Source organism: Phalacrocorax carbo, chromosome 4 (genome assembly GCF_963921805.1).
Source record: "Phalacrocorax carbo chromosome 4, bPhaCar2.1, whole genome shotgun sequence".
In the NCBI taxonomy this organism is placed as follows: domain Eukaryota; kingdom Metazoa; phylum Chordata; class Aves; order Suliformes; family Phalacrocoracidae; genus Phalacrocorax; species Phalacrocorax carbo.
This window is the reverse complement of record NC_087516.1, coordinates 28,137,200-28,146,470: the sequence shown is the minus strand read 5'-3', so window position 1 is coordinate 28,146,470 and position 9,271 is coordinate 28,137,200.

Genomic DNA, 9,271 nt, shown 5'->3' with positions numbered 1-9,271 from the left:
TTTGGCCTCCACAGTTGTGATTTGTAAAACTCTAGAAGCAGAAGAATGTTGTCATGTTGTCAGATACGTTTTCCATGTGATTCTCTTACCAAAGTCTTCATGGGTTGATATTGTCTGTTCCAGATATTTTCCAGCTTATATTTTTCCCACTTTAGCTTTTATTATTGCCTGCATGTTTCTCTGTTTTTTCTGACTTGAAAACTTTGCATTAAGGTTTCGCAGACCTGGGAAGACGTGCAGGCCCAGGGTCAATGCTCAGTTTACATGTATTGGCTTTATCTTTCTCATTTGCTGAGATCTACTCAGAATTTCATCTGTAGCTACATAAAATATCTCAGAAATGCCAGCCAACCCCTTAACAAAGCAAACTGGAAATGGTTTTCAGAGTCACAATCCAGAGTTGTGCCAAATAAAGCAAGACAGTATTTTTTGAGGGTAAAAGTGTTTAAAGAAGGTTTAATTTCAGGGTAATAAGATAAAATTCAGACTCCATTTAAAGTTAACATGATTTGGTCTCAAAAGGCTGCATAGAAGTGTCTGATACATAGCACAGAGGGTGCAAGAGTTCTGCTGTACCAGCCTGGGAGTGTGTGGCAGTGAATTTGCTAGCATAGTTCACCATGTTGTGCTGATCGCATTGAACTTGGAGGGTAATGGGCAAAGAGAGTCCTTTGGCAAATTCATTAAAATATAGAGGGAAAGAGAATCATGTCCGTCAGCAGAGAATGAGCGTGACAGGAGCTGTGAATCCAAAGACGTGATCCAGAGCGTAGCTATGAGTATAGCAGCCATATTTGGAGGAAAGCATTGTTCCTGTGGTACACAGATGATGTTTCATGCGCTATAGATATTGGCGTACCTGTGCGTTGTAACAGAGGACACGAGTAAATACATAGCAATCCTATAATTGCTAAAGTGGTATTGTCTTTGCTGTCCCAAGAGACAAGAATAGCAACAAAGCAAAGAAGGTGCTCTATTAGAGGAATTAAATTAATGCGCTTTACAGAATATCTTCATATGTCACCACCACAGAGCAAAATATATAGATAGCACGTTTAAGTAATTCCAAAAAAGCAACTGCAGAGGTAGCTAAATCACACATTTGCACCAGGAGAACACATTGTTCGTTATGTGACATGAGCAGAATCGCGTAGTCCCAAAAATACCTGCCAAAGCAAAAGTTATTACAAGCCAAAGAGTGTGACTGAAGGTTGCCCCCTTGTTGCTCTGTATCCACTCCTTAGAGAACCGAGACTGAGAAGATTCAAGGATTCAAGGAGGTGTGCTGGAGTAGTTGCTGAATGAGCTCATGCGCTGCATCTTCATGCTGGAACTTGTTCTCATCCTCTTGGCGTGGAGCAGACACCCGTGGAACAAGTGCTGGTCTGGGCAGGGGCAGGGAGGCAGCGGACCTTAAGGTTAAGCTATTGACAGGTCCGCGTATTGTAGAATTCTGAAATAGATGAAGAAAAGCAGCAATGGAACTGCTTGTCAGGTGAGACTCCTAGTCATGTGAACACAGTATTTTAACTGTAAGTTCAGATCAGGGGTCCATCAGTAAGTCCGGACAGAGCACAGTAAAAATGACAGACAAGTAGTGTGTCTTTACCGTCACTTTTCAGCTTGGATAACTATATGAAGCAAATATTCAGATTTTTGATCAATTTGCTTGCTTTGAGCCGCATATGCAATGGAACACGCTTACTAGAACAATCATGGGAAAATGTCCAGTTCAGCAAAATAATAAATGTTAAAGTATTTATGGGACAGGAAATCAAATCAGTAGCATAAACATGAATTTTCCAGTGTTCCATTTACATGTCAAAATGTGATGGATGGATGTACACAATTAACATTTCCTGTACTTCAAAAGCTGCTACTTATAGGGAGGACAAATGAAGTGTACCTATCAACAGCTATATTGAGTGCCACTGAAGCAAACCACATAAAATGGTACATTCAAATACTAACATTCATGACTGAAACGGGAAAACAAAATATAAGCATGAATTTCTTGTCTGATTCCCAAATATCTTCCTATAGCTACACACGAATGCAGAATTGAATGTCCTACCAATAATTATTTCAGTTGAAGACTTAATGTAATTCTGTCGTAATTTCAAATCAGTCAATGTTATGTGTTTTTCCTGGCAGTTGTATTCGATGGAAACAAATACGTTCCCTAACTGACATGGTGTCATAGCCTGAGTTTTAACTGGAGTTGTATGTTTTCCCATAAACCAACAAAATAGCAAAATTAAGCTTTTACGCAGTCAGTGATATGAGTCATCTGATACACTTTGGTAAGTGTGACAGTTGTACAGAATGGAATAGCATCCCACGATGAGGTGAATAATATAAAAGGTATAGAAGCATTCCCAGACAATAAAATATCAGCTGATAAAATGCAGATTTCTTAGCATATTATAGTTACATGCATGCACAAGTGGTACCTGATGCCGACTTCAAAAATGACATATGATCCCTTCTAATTGGAGCAACATAGCTAAGTTTGAAATACTGGGAATACTTTATGAATAGATAGTCTTAGAATTTGCTAAATGTGGTTAGATAGAAGGGAGTCTGGAGACACTGTATTCTTGAGTAGAATAAATAAGGAAGATGTGCTAGAATAAGCTAATTTAGTATCAGTAAGAATTGTGTAACCAAGCCAAAAATGAACTGAGCATGCCTGGAGACTGAGTTCAACCAGCGGACACGGTGAGGGAGACTATCGATGACCACCAGAGGACCCTGGAAGACCACCAGTGAACATGAATGTGCATGCATTAAGGACATTTGCATATATTAATGAGTTCCAAGAATAGGATGAATATGATAATAATTTCCTGGGAAATGTAATGAATATGTAAATTTTGATTGCATATAACCCCTGTAGTAGAGCAACTCGGTGCGCACACCAGGTGGAGCGATCCCCTGTGCACCCGGCACCGCCATAAATGCCTGCTTTCTAAATCTACAAATTGAGTTTGAGAGGGTTCATATTTTTGCCGTCTTAAGGTATCAAAAGGCCAAGCAGATCAGTGATCAGTGGTATCTATGAAACCCAGCAGAGAGTGTACCACCTGCTATTCAGTCAGCCACGCTCCTCGTTCGGAAACAGTGTTTGGTAGTGTGCGAGACTCTGGAAATGTAGAAATAAAAACAAGAAGATTCCATGGCAGTAGGCATTAAAAAAAAGGGGGTGTGTGTGTGTGGAATTTCTTTATTTCATGATATCACAGATTTCGGTTCTCCACAGGTAGTTGCTGTGCAAATGGAATAGAGTGACAAAAGCCTTTCCTGTCACTGGGAGGTGCTGCTGCCAGCAGATACTAAAAAGGAATGACTTCCTGAAAGATAACGTTAGCAGAATTTTCCCCTTTCTGTAAAATGTATTGTCCTAACCCAAATTGACAGGCTTTACATTGCACAATAACGAGCTGAATTAAAAGGGCAAGATTTACCCTGAAAAAACAGGCAAGCAAACAGCACCAAGGTTAATGAATTTCAGCCTTGGAACTCCTAAACTACAGATGTTATAGGACAGGTCAGTAACACCGGTCTTCTAAATGCAGTTCTGCATGGCAGAGTGAGGTGCCTGAACAGACACCTGAATTCACTAACCTGGTCTGCCGGCTTCTTAACCAGAAGAAGAGACACCCAGTATTCCTCAGGTTATCTATTTGAGTTTGACAGGCCCTTGTCATTCTTGGGAGGACAGAAGCTAGCAAATCCTTTTCCTTTTTTTCCCATTCTTCCTTTCTTCTTTTTTTCCCATTTTCCCTTTTTCCTTTTTGCAATCAAAAAGTACCAAGTGCAATGCCCACATTGTACTTGCCGTTGTATCTGCTATAGACTTTTCTTAGCCAAAATTATGATGAAGGGAAAATAGCGCAAAGGGACAGCAGTGGCTGGAGTTAGTATTTTTGTTCAGGCTGACAGTGAATTTCCGTTTTGGAGCCTTTCATTGACATTGACTTGTCACGTTACCACAACATGTCAAGTTCTTCTCCAACTGTGCTTGAAAATGCAGTTTAAACTATTTTTTTTCTTGGCACTTTGTGGTGTCAGTGGCCAAACACTTCTGTTGTAGCCAAGCTGGCTAAAGTAGAAGACACATATGTATTTCTTGCCTTAAAAATAAAGCAGAGCAGGTAGTTAGAATCTTCCTGTCTAATCTTCAAAAGTCACAGCAGAAACTGAGTGAAACAGCAGTGATTTAGTCTGTGAAAGAAAACACCTGAGATAATTATAGCCTGTCTAATAAAAAGAAGAAACAGAATGTTTCATTTTTGCTGTAAGTGATGCCAAACTACGTGCTTCTAGGCCATAGCCTACAGACGAGAACGAGTATATAGTGAAATACATAACTTAACGGAATAATTGCTATTTTTCTTTATATTTGTCATTTAAGACATTTATCTTTTATATTCTACTTGCTAGAAAGACAGTATTTTAGAATCATATTCTGTTTACTTTCTTGGGTTCATAATTCAAATGTATTTTAATGAGAAGTGATCAAGAATATTTCTTCCCCTTCCTCTCCCCCGTGTTAAGTTCCCAGTATATAGACTGTGATTAGCAACTTTGCGTGAGTTTCCCAGTCTAATGGAAACTTGCCTATTTTAGGATTTTCTTGAGAAGGCTTAATGAATATTAGATGGATTCGGGTTAGCTTGATTTGTGTTTACAAAATAGTTCAAACATGTTTAATAGGTTGCATCATTTTAACAAACTGCATATTGAGAAAAATGCTGGAACAGTGAAGATTACTGACGAGAGGAGTTTTGTTTCTAATTAAATATTTTCTGCATAGAAACATGGTATTTTAAAGTGTGTTGTCACCCTTGTATTATCCAGTTAGTTTTACAGGAATGTTCTAAATCTTAGAGGATACTTTGTAAGTGATATATTATAGCATGCTGAATAGGTGAACCATATATTTAATAAATATATTGTCTTACAGGAGACATGATCCTGAGCTAAAGTTCAGTCTAGACATTTCAAAACACTGAGAAAGTGTCATATGTATCTGGGTAAAAAGACCAAAAAAGGGAAGATGTCCTTTATGATTCACCTGTGCATAATAAAGTTTCTAGACTTCCTGGATTTAATTCTTCTTTGCACTAGAATATGATTATTAATAAAAAGCAAGGAGTCTTGATTTAGAAGGCTGTCAGTGATGCAGAATCTTTTTCCACATGGGACAATTACTCTTAACAGCTGCCTAGTTTTAAATCTTTAAAAAGGGGGATGTATTTCTATTCTGAATTACTCTATTATCAGTTGCCTGTTGCCAAGACTGAAAAGACCATCATGAAAGTTTCTCTCCCATACGAGGGCTTACCTGATCAGTAGGCCTCCCTTAATCTCTTCTTTGTAAGCCAGGCTAAGTTCCCTAAGTTTTTGATGGAAGGAATTACATTGCTTTTATTGTTTTTCTTTTCTTTGTTTCCCAATTAATTGATTTTTCCTATCATATTTTCATCATTCTTTACAAATGATTTTGTAATGAGAAAAGGCTAGTATTGTAGCCTTCCCTTTTTCATTATTGACCTATTTATGTGTTTAAGGGTAGTTATTTTTCCACAAAGTTTCTGAAGCTGATGCTGCCACCATGTAAGCAGAGACCGCTTTCTTTGTTCCTAAATGTGTGACTTTACCTTTGGCTACATCAGAAATACCTGGCTTTACTATGCCCACCTTACAGTTCAGTTTGCTTTGCTTTGCATCAGTCACTTGTCCTCATTATCTAAACAATCCGTAATTTTTGCCTTATTTTTAAGTTTTCTATTATAAATTACTGTTTCCCCGAGGTACTAGACAGAAATGTTAAAAAGTATACAGCCAAGGAAGAACTCTGCTAGACTTCTGCTAGAAACACAAGTACTTTACGATCGTTTCCCCTATCCACATGTTTGAGACCTAACAAGTAGAGCAATCCATTTCATGTGCAGTGTAAAAGTTGTCTTGTGGCAATTTCTTAATCAAATATTGCATGTTATCAAAGTCACATACTGTATAGAAATCTACTCATTTTATATTGAGAGCGTTGTCTACCATGTCTGTCAACCTAACTTGTAACCTCATTTTAAATAAGAAATCAAGTTACTTTGATGGGATATATTTTTCACAGATCCAGGTTGATTGGCATTAATTATGTTATCCTCCTTTAATTCTTAATGGTAGTCCTGTAGCATCCATTCCATTATTTTACATATGATTGGCATCCACTGACAGGTCTATAATTGCCCTCTTTAAAAGCTGAAACACGTTTGCTCTCTACCACTCTTCTGGAACTGACAGAGTGCTTCAAGAGTTACTGAAAAGCAATGTTAATGGCACGCAGAGCTTGTCAGGAAGCACTTTCAAAAGTTTTGTATGCAAATTATCTGGAGACAGTGATTTTAAAATGTAAGTCGGCAACATTTTCTGGTATTGCTATTAAAATGTAAAGAATTCAACCCTCGTTATCATGTGACAGATATAGTAATATTTCCGGTTTGTATTTTGACAGAAATTAACTGTTCTGTATGATATATATATATTATTTTTATGTAATCACCTAATGGATCAATATGATTGGAGGTTTTTTCTCCTGAAGAATGGATTTCATTCCCTGAAAACATTAAAGAGTCAGCACTGACCATCTTTAACTCTGCTAAACAACGCTCTTAACAAGTACCTATACTTCTTACCTCTTTATTTACTGTAATTATTACCAACTTGCATTTTTTTTCCATTTCTGGATTACTTTTTTCTTCCACCTTCTCTTCCCTTCTAAGACTAGTGGTTTGTTTCACCAGCATCGCCTCTGTCCTGGTTGACTGCCCTGTAGCTCTTTGGGCAGCTAGGAAGATGTTTGTCGGTGTTCTGGATTGCAGTCAGAGCTCTGATTCCTAGGCCCATATTTTTTTTCTGTTTCGTTAACGGGAATTAAAGTCATAGTTCCCTAAAAGTTACTTTGTTTGAAAATGTTCAGAGTAATCTCTCAAAACCAAATCAAGTCTATGAAATTGCCATATCAAAGCAGCCCAGCCTTAGTAATTCTCCAAAGAATCCTGGTTTTAGGATGACACCCTGCATTTTTTCTCTTCCCCATCCTTTCAAAAAAAGCTATAAAAATGCCAAAAAGGCATTTCTCTCTCCTCCAGGAAAAGTAAGTGGCACTAACAGAATTTGAGAGCCCAGATTCATCATGCGGGCCACTACTAATCAGGTAGTGCTGAAGAAGATAGAGTCTGATTAATTTTGTAGTTCTGGCTGCCGTTAGTGTAATGAGATGAAGGATGGCAAAGTACTTTTCAAGAACCTCTTAAAATGCCTCACAAAAGTAGTGTCTTCTCTCTACACCTTGTTATGTTTTTAAAAAGCCATTAATAGTTTTAAGGTCATGAGTTACATTGCCTGTAGATATGGTGAAAGAAAACTCATTAAAAAGCCTAGCAGGCTGATGAGTAATTGTAGAATTGTTATGTTTTAGGAGGCCTTTACTAGGTAAACGACAAATCAACAAATGGAATATTATTTACTTTGTATTTTCTTCCATTTATATTATGTGGACCAAAATATTGTAGCTTGTTCAGTACAGAAACCATTTTTGCTCTCTTTCCCTTTGTCAAAGCTGTTCTGTTTCAGCTGATGTTTTGCTCTTTCTGTAATTCAGTGATTATTTTTCTGAGTTAATATTTAATAGGAATACTGGAAGAGACATTCTGTAATTAGGTATGAGTAAACAGAGTTAGGAAAGGCAACAGATTGGCTTGTTACTATAGAATATTGATTTTCTGTGCTTGGGTTCTTAGCTTGTAGAACATAACGACCATTTATTTTAACCATTTAATAAATATGTTGCCTAAACATATTAAAAACAATAACAACTCCTTTTAAGGATGGGGCCTTATAAATGTAAAAAAACCAACGCTCTCTTTTTCATACTGCACATATTTTTCTTATCTCCCACCAAGGTGGAGAAAGTATATGGCTTTTGTAGACTACTTACAAGTTGACATGATTTTTTTCTAACTTAGTCGGCCTGATTCTGCTGTTTTGTAGGGGCATTCAACCAATGTAAGTCAGTGTGAACTGACTTTCAGGACGAAATTCAGTTCTTTATATGTAACCGCCGTGTTATTTCACATCTATATCATCACAACAGTTGCCTTGAGAACAGCTGATCCAGTCATTAATAGAAAGCAGCAAAAAAGAGAGTGCAAATTATTTTTTAAAAATCAATGCTGTATGTACAAAGAAATTAAATAATTTTATTTAAAAATATTACCTCAGTCAGGCAAAGAGTGGATAAGTCAGTGAAGCAGCAATACTTTACAGCTACCAGCAGTACATGAGAATGAGTGCCTACTAGTTATAGAAGTTTTGAACAGTACAGAACCTGCAACATCAAAGTGATAATAAATTCCACATTTTTTATCTTATTTTGTACTAAACCAGTTTTTTTTCTCCAAGTGTGCCTTTGATATAGAACAGTAAGTATCTCTGTACATGTGGTGGTTTTAATTATGTCTGCTTTAGTGAGAATAAACGTTGCTGCTAAGATATATTATGCTGTATGCTCTGCCTGTAATACGCAAGGCCTGGGGATGCATTTTCAGGATATCTGAGGTCTGCTCAGGGATTCATTGATCAGTCTATTTTATCTATTCTTAAAGCACCTTTTCCATGGCATTAAAAGAATTGGATGATGAAGGGTGAGAGTCTACAGAGAAGAGAGTTCATTTGCATTATTGTTTGTCTTTGAGATGTCATGGAAGACAGGTGTCATTAGAGAAGGACAGACCTAAGGAGGAGAAGAGGAAGACCTCACAATCACTCACCATGATATCCAGAAAAACATTAGTGCTATTTAATTTGTGATGTCTATAAAAAAACCTAAGAAAACAGATGGGATGGATTCATGGAGAAGGTTATATCAAGTCAGGTAGCTATCTTTTCACAAGCTGCTTGGCCTGATGAATATGGAGGGGAAATCAAAGGATGCAGCTCACTTTCAACTTTAGCAGGTTTTTTGACCATCCCAGCTTCTTATAGGAAGCTACAGCTACATTGTCAAAGTCAGCAATTCCCAAGTTCAGGTTTGAAGGCAGACGGGGAACTTGCTTCCCCAGTTTCTATGAGCCTGTATATAGTGAATATCGACAGCCGTCCTGTGAAGTGCTCCTGGTCCACCTCCACCTTCAAAAGACAATTTCTGAGCTACTCCAGCCTATCAAGCATTTGGTATCTTTTCTGTTCCTCTAAGGCATCTGCA